The sequence below is a fragment of the Protopterus annectens genome, chromosome 6.part1 (assembly GCF_019279795.1).
Source record: "Protopterus annectens isolate FY-2018-M chromosome 6.part1, PAN1.0, whole genome shotgun sequence".
NCBI lineage: Eukaryota > Metazoa > Chordata > Ceratodontiformes > Protopteridae > Protopterus > Protopterus annectens.
In genome coordinates this window covers 220,441,513-220,454,901 of record NC_056738.1, presented here as the reverse complement: position 1 = coordinate 220,454,901, position 13,389 = coordinate 220,441,513, and positions in this window count along the sequence as shown.

Genomic DNA, 13,389 nt, shown 5'->3' with positions numbered 1-13,389 from the left:
AATGGGACCCGTTGAATGCAGAGTGGTTGAAGCACTTTTACGCAGTTGTCAGCGGGTTTGCATGATGGTAAGCACTGCTAATTTCTGGTGACATCCGCTTTCACATGGTTAGCCTCTCTATTGCTTACTCTGTGTATGCACTGCTTCTTGTCGTGCAAACAGACTTGCACCTGCTTAGTCATGGGTATTTATCCTTACTACTGCTCTTTATTCGACAGTCATATGCGGTGGATTTGGCAAGTGAATGGGGTTGTCATTTATTACACTGATAACTACTCCAGTTCACACATATATGTTATTTATTAGGTTACATAACTAAATATATTGATCATAACAGTGCTTTGACATGGGAATGGAATGTACTGCAGTGGGACTGGAACCGGGATTGACTGCTCATGAAGCGAACGCTCTGCCCACTACAATATTGTTGTACTGCTTCCTTTGCACATATCCTGCTTTTTATCCTCCTTTTGCTATTTCAGCTACATTAACCATAGCTAAGTGATGGGCTCACCCGCACACCTACGGTTAGCTTTGATCGGTGTTTTAAAGCTATAGTTGGGTTTCTTCTTTCATTTTATATGTCCTCTTGCTGTTGTACATGTGGGGGGTATGTTGGTGGGGATATGGGGACACCTGTGAGTGATCTCACTCATTTCTTAACAGCTTCTGCTGTTTGACATTGCAGGGGCATGTTTATTCTGAGAGTTCTGCTCTCAGACACTCCCCCTGCACTCGTACACGCTCCATGTAAGCCTAGGAGCTCAGCCAGCACACCTTCATTACTATGCATGGCACGCTGCCATCCTTCTCCTAAATGGACGCTTCTGTGCAGAAGTTTAGTAAATCTGGGGGATAGTCACCTATAGATATAATCCCTCACATCAAGATTTTCAATCTTAACTGCAAGATTACCATCTGGTTCTAACCAGTGGCTCATAAACAAAAACTTCTTCTATACCCTAAGAAAAACAAGTTTATGATCTTTGGTACTAAGAAAAGACTTCTGTCCCTTCCTTACTTAGCATCTTTGACACCAATAACATTCTCATTAAAACGGCTGCCTTATATAGATAGCTAGCTATTTGGCTCAACCAATCCCTCAGCTTTCAGGAAAACATTCAAAACATGAAATACAAAATCAATTACCTCTTATTCTGGAGCCACAACACCTCAGATTGTAACTCAGCTCCTGCCAGAGCAGCTATAAGGAAATATGTTCTACTTGCTTAACTTTAATATGGTTTGCCTTTGTTTGCTACCTTCTTCTTCTTTCGGCTTTTTCCCGGTTAGCGGTCACCACAGCAGATCATCTGTCCGCTCACGATTGGCAGTGGAGTTTTATGGTGTTGAGTTGCCAGCCCAGCATCCAACCTTCCACAGAAGGCACACACACACTCACACCTAGGGCCAATTTAGGGTGTCCAGTTCACCTACTGCATGTCTTTGGGAGGAAATCGGAGCACCCGGAGGAAACACAAGTGACAACAGGGAGGACATGCAGACTCTGCACAGAAGGCACCCCATCCGAGAATCGAACCGGAGATCCTCTTGCTGCGAGGTGGCAAAACTAACTGCTGCACCATCGTGGCTGCCCTGCCTTTGTCTGCTACCACTTCAGAGAAAAACACAACTACCTTGCAGCCCTTATCAAATAAAGTACTAATTTTCATTACTAATGTCTCTCAGCATAAACACGACTGCCTCACTTTAGCCCATATCTTTCTACCTCTTAATGTAAAAAGCATGGACAAAGTCAGAAATAATGGAGGACAATGGCCCTATAAATGAGGGAGATATTTTAAATACTGCTCTAATAAACTTAGAACATTGCTAGAATGACAGGTTTTACATTAGAAAGCTTTTTTCTTAATATATGATTTCTGAAACTCAATTCTCTATCCAGTGGTGGCTGGTAACTTCAAATGAAAGGGGGGGATGCAGGAGACAGCTGAATGGGTTGGGCCAACAGGAAGGGGTGTGACCAACTATAAAGGGGGTGGGGCTATGCTCAAAACCACAAAAAACTGGGACTTTAATTAAATACGCTGCCCTGGGTGCCAAACCATCATTATGAGAGTCCAATCAAGACAAAATGAAGTAGAGAAGAAAAAAAAATATTTCAGTGCATTGGCTACATGACAGCTTACTTAATATCTAGAAAAGTTGTGAGGCATGAAAAAATAAATTACTTTTTAAATATATTACTGGAATGCCAGTTAAAAACAAGTATAAAAAAGCAAACAGCACTCAACTCAAACTAATTTTCCTTGCACTGCAATTCTAATTATAATTTATATTCAGCTTTATAAAAGTACCACGTAACATGCAGCCAACGACATGCATTTTCTGAATAATAAGAGCCATAAATCAACAGTATAAAAATATGACAAAAAAACAGAACATTCTGCAAAATCAAGAATAGATGAAAAGCCACTGTACTTGGGTCTACCTTGGATGGGGGGACAGTCTGTCTTCACACTTACATTGCATAACTGCTCCTTGTCTTGCTTGGACACATCCTAAGCCACTACATGGGAGAGTGGGGTTCAAGTATGTCACAATTTAAAATGTCTCTGGCTGATGGTGATGGCCCTGACACATTTGTCATACTCTCAACCTCAGAGCAAGAAATCTGGAGAAAGTCATAAATAAAAGTGGGACAAAGGCCCAAAAAATAAGGAAATTTTTAAATATTGCTCTTACAAACTTAGAATGTTAATAAAATAGTAGGCCTTGTATTAGTATGAATTTTCTAAAGGGTATAAAATCTGAAATTCAAATGTCTGTCATTATTTTCTAACTTCAATCTTTAATGATTTGCCACTAATTTGCCAGAAAAACACAATTTTATGAAAAATGGACCAAAAATGTGACGTGAAAACCTGTATACACTACACTCACATACACAAAAAATAGACTTAGATAAAGGAATATATGCCTTTCTAAATCTCATCAAACTTAATATGCAACTAAGAGGGCTAATTAGATCAAACAAAGCCAACTTTGATGTTAAGATAGCCTACCAGGTGAAAGACAATCACCATTTCCAACTTTGCTTCCCTCTCACATCAGCCATTCACAAGTAATATACTCAAACATAACCCCTCCAACTATAACTAGGAAGCATGTGCTGGTTGCACTCACTAAAACCAAGAACACAGCCTTCATGGGTCCCAACAACATTCTGGGACACCTCCTGAACAGTATAAAATATGACTTATCAGGACCCCTGGAGTCACTATTTAACTATAGTTTTAAAACAGGCTTTCTGCCATGAGAATGGAGGACTGTGATGATCATCACCCTTCATAAGGGAGGACCTTCAACAGTTCTTGGAAACTACAGAGCTGTTAGTCTGACTAGTCTTATTTACAAAGCCATGGAAAAATTATCATGAAAATTATCAAGACAGACACAGGAGACCTCTAGACACTGTATCCATACCAGCCTGGCTTGTCAGAGGAAGGACCTACTTACTGAAACTGCTGGACATCTTTGATAAGGTCACTATGGCAATGAATGAGGGGAAAACAGTGCATACTGTCTCCCTAGATCTGGTTAATGCATTTGATACAATACCACACAAAGGAACTGTCAGCAAACTTACATAAGTAAACATAAACACCTTTAAAATATGTTGGATAGCTAGGTGGCTCATGGATAAGGCCCAAGAGGTTAGAATCAGTGAGGTCACCTCAACAAAGAGACTGGTCACCAGTGCAGTCCCTCAAGGCTCTGTGCTGGACCAACTCCTCTTTTACATCTACTTCTCGAATGTTAAAGTCAATGTCAGAAGCACCTAGCTAACCAAGTCTGCAGCTGATTGCAAACTGAGAACACCCTACAGTAAGGTCTTAACACAGACAGACACTTGGTGCCAAAGCTATGACATAAAACTCAATACCAAGAAATGCATTAAATATCTTTTGGGAAGCCAGCCACCCTGAGTAATTATGTCATCAATAAAACACCCCTAAAAGTTGATCTATCAGTCAGGGATCTGGGAACTCATAAGGATAGTAATGTAGCCTACAACCAATGTGTCCAAGGTAGTTCTATGTTGCTCAACATATAAGTAAGTGCATGGCATCTAAGTCCAGAGCAGTCATTGCACCACTGTACTCGGCCCTAATAAAACCCATCATAGAGCATAAGGCCCCCTTTGATATTTATCTATATGCACAAAAATATAAACTTCTGTCAATACATTTTACAGTACTACTCTATCATGGACAAGGAGTCAGACAATTGATAGGGAGGACTTTAAGACTTTACATTCATTTACACTGCATGTATTTCACAATGCTGATAGCTCTCATCCCAAAAGTGCACTAAAACAATATAGATACTTACACAACATTTAGTATCAGAGTCCCCAGTCTGTTAATCATATTTTACCACTAATGTCAGCTATCATGAAAAAAGATAAGGTTGTGGCATAAGGCTCTTTCGTTTGTGACTCCATTTCTACACATGAATATCACTACAACTCATTTGATTATGTTGAGAGAGCCCATATACAGAATCCCAAAGTACAATCCCTGGAGGAAGAGCCCATCAGCCTCAAGGAGAAGCTGACTAGTCAACTAGCCCTCATGACCTTCAGTTCAGTTATCATGTCTGCAACTTTGCAGATGTCAGAAATACACACCACAGTGATGGGGTATATTAGCAAGGTAGAAAGTACTCATTCCTATATCATCTGCAAACTAGCTATGATCATATCGGAGAAGAAAAATAAACAAATCTAACACAATAATCTCTTTCATAGGTACTTACTAGACTATTTATCCATGAGGATCTTTAGAAGTCTAACCCCAAATTCCCGTTCTAAGTAGAGACAAATGCAATCTCATATACGTGTTAACATAATAAGAATGCCTTAATTATGCCAAAAATAAGACTGGGTAATCCAAAAGTGGGTCTGCTGACCTGTTTATCATTTGCTTATACTGTCAGCTTCTTTAGTCTGTTACATGCCAGAGCCAAGAAATTGCAAATGATAGAATTCAGTCAGCTGGAGCTAGTGTCATTGTTATGTATTTCTAAAAACTCCTCTTATTTAAAGGACACTGTTAAACATGAAAATAAAAAGGGTATCTCTCATTCACATGGGTGGTTTTGGACAGACCAGCTTTGGTTAAGTTTTCTAACACAAACACTGGTGACTCACACAATAACATAACTTCTCCAGAGCTCCCTCTTATCTTAGCAAAAAGGCAATGTCGTACGTCCAGACCTAGAAATTCTGAACTTTGGAAGGTTTCAGAATAGTACCACAAACAAAGACATCCTTTTTTTCTTCATTTGGTGTTATGCTTTCTACAGAAGTCACAAGACCTACCACTAGAAAATCATGCCTATATAAGGATTGACTTGGCCTCTGCTAACAATAAACTATGTCTGCCAGCAAGGATCAGCTCCATTTAACTGACACAGATGATCGTCAATCATGTGAAATAAAATAGTTAAAATTCAACTGGATCCCAAAAGAAAAGTTTTTTTGAGAGAGGAAGCTCCCTGGACCTTACCAACACAGTTACTTACTTACTTTATATATATATCGACTCTAGAATCGTACAATCATGATGAAGAAAAATGAAAAGCTGCAAACTTTCAAACACTGCCACTGCAATAACAAAAATTTTCAACTCAAGGAAGTGCACCCCATTTGCAACCTCTTACAGTTCATACCCAACCAAAAGAAAGGACACCATCTACAGTTTCTGCATGTATGTCAATATATACATTTCTCAGATTTTGTAAAATCCTTCTTGAAGGTGGTCCTTCATCTTAAGTCTCCAAAGTATTCTGTAGATCAATACACAACTAGTTTGTTTTGTTTGCCAAACTCACACTTTTGATCATGTTATTTTAGAAGATATCAGCCATATTTCTTATAAAAGTAATTTCTTAATTTCAATTACCTCAGGTAGTTAGATTTTAGAACTTATTTTTAGCGTATAAAGAGATATACATTTCACTGAAAATACTGGGTCTCTTAAAATACCTTCTATGCCTACAGTGTTTTATGAAAAAAATCTATTCTGTTGCATTTTTTCTTTTCTAAATGAGAGCAGCTGTATCATTTACTTTCATTGCATGTTGCATCATTTAAAAACTGCATGTAAAATAAATACTGTTCAAAGTGTTCAAACAAGCACTCAGACACCTACCTCTTTATTAATTTTAAAATGACTGTCCGATCACGAAGTTACAAATCAGCAGATTGTACAGAACTCAGAAGAACTCTCAGTAAGCAAAACAACAAGCAAGTTGTTTCAGCAATGTTAACAGCCAAAGTACTGTGCTACTATTAATTGTTTCTCGCTCTTTTTTTTTTGGAAAGAAAGCAAGAACCAATCCTTAGCCATCCAGCAGTCCATGCTACGTACATGACTGCAGACGTGGCAGTCCGATCCCCTTCCACTTTACTGTGCAGTTAAACCACATAGATTTCTGGGCATCACATCGATGCCTTCTCTCCTTAATGGTTTGCAGAAACTAATTTTTTTTTTTACAAAAATCCTAGAACTCACCAACCATGCGCAGTTCGTGTTCCAGGACTTTGCGAGTCAGTTGGACTCACAGCTTGGCAAAGCACTAGAGCCACCCAGTGAATTTGATTTGAAGCAATTAATTTATAAATATTTTATTTTTTAAAGTTTCTTTTCTTCACACTGGGTGTGGGGGGGGGGGGGGGGGCTGCAGTCCTGCAGTCAAATGCCATGAGCTGCCACTGTCTAAATCATTGTTTAGTCATTGCAGTCCTTAATGATTAGCCAGAAAGTCCTATGTTTTATGAGACCAGACCAGAATATCAGCAACAATTTAGACATTCTTCAAACATCTGGCCATTTTGGAGGTATGGTAGGCAAAGATAAGTGGCTACCTATGCAAGCCAGGGCAAACCCTTTACATGGGTACCTACCTTTTAAGGTAGTCCAACAAGACACCCCATCTCCTCCTTTAGTGTATCTCATTGCAGCCACCCTGACCTACAACATGAGAAGCCTATCTGCAGGAGGCCCTTTAGTCCAAACCCTGTTACAAAACTGCATTGTGCAGACCACAACTTTTCTTTACTTGCTCCTAAATAATGGTGGTCACTCCTTTACCTCCTCACCAACAGCACAGGCTACTCCATCTTTGGACTAGAATTCAAGCAGTTTCTAACTGACACAAATGCAGATGCCAGGATGCTGGAGGCATTAAATAATTAACAAACATGACTTATGAGCTTATACCTCTCTTTTTTTCAACAATACCTCCTGCCCTTCACTACAACATTAAAAAGTCTGCCTTTGTAAATATGTACTTATTTATCCGATTTCATGAATACTGTTTTTCCTCAATGTTCTTTTTACTATGTTGTTGTGTTAGCACCACCATCTTATAATAACCCATTTAAACTTATTGCAATCTGTTACTACCTCAAATCATCATTATACTTCAAACGCTCATTGTACATGTTTGACTATGCTGATGTACTGATACATCTGCATTATTTACTCCACTTCAGTTCTGTTATGGTTTGCTTGAAGTTTTGTTCTGACTATGTGATAGCAGCTTAGGCTGAGGTCTCACTTGGCCATGTACTGACCAGTGCTCTACCTCAGTAACCAAAACAGGAATAAAATAAGTAAATAAATAAAAAAAAATGGTTAACATTTTTCTAAGGTATCTTAGTCTAGAAAATAGGGTTTACTCACTGTCACTGATATGTGTAGATTTAGTTAACATCAGCTTTCAGTCACAAGACAAGCCCATTGATGTAGAGGGATGGGTCCCTGTATATGATCTAGGTGATTTGAGTTCAATTAGTGTTGCAGGTTTTAGGTGACACTAACAGGTACGGCGGGTATGCCTATCCTATGATGGAAGGAAGCAATCCAGATGTATCTCTGCTAAGGCTCTGTTGGAGGCCAGGGATCAAAAGAAATGATACTCGGCTTAAGGATGCAGGAGGATGAAGAAAGCATGACTACCCTTTTGGACATGGGAGTGGGACAAGTGTTTAAGCTGCTCTCCATCACTTCAGCAGCTTGACAATGTTGTGAGTACCTAGGTGCTGGGAATTAGGGCAGAGAAAAGCACTGCAAGTCACATTATGATGGCCATACTTGCATCACCTGGCTCAATTTTTTTTGAACGCCTCACACACTATTACCCTGTGCACAGGGAAGGGAGAGTCTATGCCCAGGTGTCTAAAGGATGCGAAACTCTCCAAATGCATGTTACATGGAGGGGCTGCCATCTATGTAATAAGTGAAGACTGGGGCTATATAAGCATGACTGGTCTAATGTTGGAAGCAGAGGCAGACAAAAATATTAAAAAAAAAACATTAATTTATATGCTCTGCACTTTCCTAAAACCACACTGCATGTATTTTTTCAGCAGTTAGAATTATTTTAGAACCATTTTTATAATTTCCCTCCTGCTTAGAAGTTAACCTCTGTCTCTCCCTCTGTCTATCTCTCTGCATCTCTCTCTCTCCCTCCCTCTTTCTGTGTCTCTCTCTCTTTCTCCCTGCTGTGGAATGATATTTCAGGGCAATTACTGGTGCAATCAATGGTTGTCTTCAAGTACTGTTTACTCTATTGCAATTTTTTACTTATTTCTTTTACATCTTCAGTTTTTTTTTCTGAAAGCCCTTAAATTGCTACTAGGATAAAACCTCAGATTTCACCTCTTATCTGTAGCTTTGCATGTTTAAAAACATATTTAGAAACCATCACATTTTTGATATTAGAATTTTTGTCTACTGTGTACCAATTCTAGGATGTGCTTAAAAGCTTGCCATTACGTTACTCTGGTACATTTTCATATCTCTCAAAAATCTCCAAGAAGCTATTTCATTTAGGACAGCGTGTCTGTACACCATAAAACAACACACACACAGGCACACACACACACACACACACACACACACACACACACACACACACATATCGATTTATTGTCTGCCATTTTTCTCTTTTAACAGGATAATTGGTCTTTTGGGAAAGAAATGCTCCAGTGGACTAGGTCATTTTTAGAAAACGACAAAAAGAAATGGAGATGTGACCTTGTTCCTGTCTCACTATTTATCATATTAGGTTGTCAGTAAAATCTACAGCAATTGATTACAGGAGGAAGGCATAAAAAGACTATACAACTGCCTGTCATGTTCTTAAAAAGTAATATGTTAGCTATCCTTCAAGATGCAGTTGACTTACAGAATGTAGCTTTTTGTGAGCATAATCAGAATTACATATGCATACTTCCTTGTAATTCCCTGTGGGTGTGCTTGTGTGTGTGTGTGTGTGTGTGTGTGTGTGTGTGTGTGTGTGTGTGTGTGTGTTGGAGGAGGGGCTTCCAGGCCTACAAGTTAATCTAATTTAATATACTCCTAGTGACTACAAATGGACAAATCGTTCATGGAAACTATTTTTGCAATTTTCTGATAGGGCATTCTAGCAGTTTGTGTAGGAGTCAGAGTTTTTTTTTTCTGAATGAAAGCTCTCCTCTCCCATTCCTCCAATGATTCTAGACAAACTTACACACCTTTTCTTATAATAACACATTTCATAAGTGACCTGTGTTGGGTTTGTAGAAAAATGTAAAAAAAAAAAAAAAAAAAAAAAAAAAAAACTAGTCTATAAATTGTATATGATGGCAGAAAACTTAAAATTTCATATTTTCAACATTCAATATAACACCACAACAATATTTACATAGATATATAAATGTAAATATGTATAAACATGTTTATATATATATATATATATATATATATATATATATATATATATATATATATATATACATACACACACACACACACACACACACATATATATATATATATATATATATATATATATATATATATATAGGGTCTATATCAGAACATCAAAGTATTAAAACTTTGAATGTTCTGATACTGAACACTATTCAGCAAATGCTAAGAATAGCAAAGCTGCAGAACAGCAAATTCTTTCTTCGGGAAAGATATCGGTTGGCCATTTCTGTGGCTTCGCTATTCTTAACGCTGTGGTGGAAATTTACGGGTTGGGTTCACGTAATTGTGTGATTGTTTGTATGTTAGGGTTAGGGGCAGGTTAAGTGAGTTAGGGTTAGGGCACGGGTTAGGCGTGTGTGCGATAGTGACAGACTTTAGGGTTGGGGGGTTTAAGTGAGTTAGGGTTAGGGCGCGGGTTAGGTGAGTGTGCAATAGTGACGGACCTTAGGGATAGGGTTTGGGTAAAGATAAGTGGGTAGATAGTAGTGTATGTTTAGTTTAGTGCAGTGTTAGATGTAGGAATTTAAGAGTATGTGTGTGGTTGCTGTTTGTTTGATGTGCTTGTGTTGTGTGTATGTGTTTTGGAGCAGCAAATTTTTTCCATGGGAAAAAACTTGCTGTTCTGAATGTTCGATATTTTCATGTTTAGATGTTTTGGGGCCAATGAAATTGAGTTTGCTATTTTCATCTTTCAATAACATAATATAAACACTATATATATATATATATATATATATATATATGTATATATATATATATATATATATATATATATATATATATATGAGTCTACTCACTTGTAGCCCATACATCGACCTCTAAACTGTCGACCATAAAAAGTGATTAAACCAAACACTGACATGTTACCACACATGCACAGCGAAAGAACCTCTGTGCATGTGATTTTCAAATAAAAAATAACATTGTTTTCAGTAGGGTGCAAGCCACAAAATCTCTGCAAAAGATATATACTAGCTCTGAGATTCGCACAATTCCTGGGTAAAGTAAGTATTCCCCTACCCGCGGATTGTTAATTTCACACACCTGAAGCCATCTGCATATATTGCCCAAATGCAGTCAATTAAATAGATGTTGACAAACCTGCATTTAGACCAAATGCAGTTTATAATAGACACCACTGATGTGACACCCTGACCCCATGTACAAAATGGGAAAAAGGGGAATGATACAGATGCCACTGCTGATGTGTAACTATATAAATATATATATATATATATATATATATATACATATACACACACGCACACAGACACACACACACACACACACACACACACACACACACACACACACACACACACACACACACAGAAAAAGCTATATAGATACAGATACAGATTTTTTTTAATAAGGTGCCATAGATGAGCTGAAGCTAAATGATCATAAGATGAGATGGCTTCACAAAAGTATAAGGAAACAACACCATAACATAATGGAGAAGGGAAAGGGAATTCTGACCAACAGAGTAGGCAAAAATAATATGAGTCCTTAAGTTTGGTACTTTTAGGATAAATAAATGAAAAGTGGATACATTGTATGGGAGAATTAACATGAATGGAGTTAAAAGGAGAGCTGGGAGACAGATCAATGAGCTCAACATAGAACAAACTAGAGGGCTTGGGAGAGATAAGACACATTGATGAGATGAGCTGCCCTGACTGGTGCTGAATGTGCATGCAGTGTGGCTTAATAGATGATTAGTGACCTGTACAATCTGTGTAATAGCTTGTAATAAATGTGCACTGTTATCGTGCTTATATAAAAAATGTTCACCCACTGAACTTTCAGTTTTTGCCAGTCGTAGATCTTTTAAGTGTTCCTTTACTCTTTAAATTTTTGCTTAGTTTCACCAATATGAAAGAATTTACATGGACAATAAAGCATATGCCACATGCATACCATTTCAAGTAAAAAACGCAGTAGTATAAAATGAACTCCATTAAAAAATGGAAAGTTCAAAATTATGCTATTACATGTGGAACAGTTATCATATGAGTGTGTGCCTGCAATAAATAGATACATAACTGAACTTACAGAGTTCTCATATTAAAATATTTATAATAATATCAGATACATTTCTGCCTCACCTATATAAGACCACAGGAATTTTACCAGCTAACTTAGTTAATACATTTTCCTGCATTAACATGGACCAAGCCTTTTTAACCAGTTCTGCAACGTTAGTAGTCAATACCTTAAATTCAGTTACACAATACATTTTCTAGGAATTTGTATATTCAAATTATACTCACATTTTCTTTACATCCAAAAAAAACCCTTTTTATCATTACACAATGCCTGTTGTTTGTGTCATACTACTGACTTTCCTATATGCATTTTGTATACTTTCTTTACTATAATTGCATCTTACAAACATATTCATAATGTTCTGAATTTCTGGTATTTATTTATTTATTTATTTGACATTTTTTACAGGGATAGTCCAACTGAGTTACATTATCGTTTTCAGAGGTGGCCCAGGGATAAAAGCTACATATATAAAACTTTGTTACATATATTGTTATATATATTATATACAGTTCAGCAGTTGTAATTTAGGCAGTAGCTTAAGGTTACACAGTAATAATAGTAGAACATTTGCAGTTTACATTTATATACAAATTGAAATAAGCTTCCTAAGGTACAGAGAATTTGCTTAGAGTGAGTTTGAGTAGCATGACACAGGTTGGAGTGAATCAATCAGAATAGTAGTCCTCTGGAGAAATGAGTAAAATGTTAGAGGACAGAATTGTGCAATGTTTCAAAAAGATTCAAGAGATTGTTAGTAAATTAGTTTAGGAGGGAATGGTTAGTGAAGTATGAGGAGGTATAAAGAAAGAAAGAAGAGGAGGTGTAAGGAAGGAAAGAAGTAGATCAGCCTGGAGTAAGGCATGTACATAATCAAGCTTTGTTTAGATGTTCCTTTAAGGAAACTTTAAAGTGAGGTAGGCTAAGAGTTATCCTGATGTTAGGTGGGAGAGTGTTCCATAACCTGGTGACAGAGTATAAGTAAAGTGATTTTCCTTAGTTTCTGGAGGGTTTGTAGATTTTGAGAAGGTGTTTGTCTTTGGATCTGAGTGTTCTGTTTGCTTTGTAATGTTGAATTAGGTTAGCTAGGGCAGGACAGGCCTGTAGAATAGTTTGGGGATTGTAGTTAGTTGTGTATAAGAAAGCTGGTTTGCTAGTTCAAGCCAGTTTAACTCTTTTAGTGGAATACAGAGGTGTGTACGGTAGTTGGAGTTTGTTGCAAACTTTGCTATTTTGTTGTAGCATTGTTCCATTTTGTTCTTGGTGTAGTTTTGTAGTTTGTTTAGTATACAGAAGCCATAGAATAGGGAGGGCAGCAGGAAAGTTTTAGCCAGGGTGGGGGTAGTAATAAACTGTTTCTGTAGAGGAGTCCTAGTTTTATATGTGTTTTCTTGATGTTTTATTGGATGTAAAGGTCAATGTTGAGTTTGTTACTGACAATAACTACTAGGAGTTAAGTTTCTTATACACTTTCTATGATGGTATTTTCAGCTGTGAGTATATTACATTGGTTTGTGATGAGGGGGACATCGGTAAAAGACTATATTCTTTT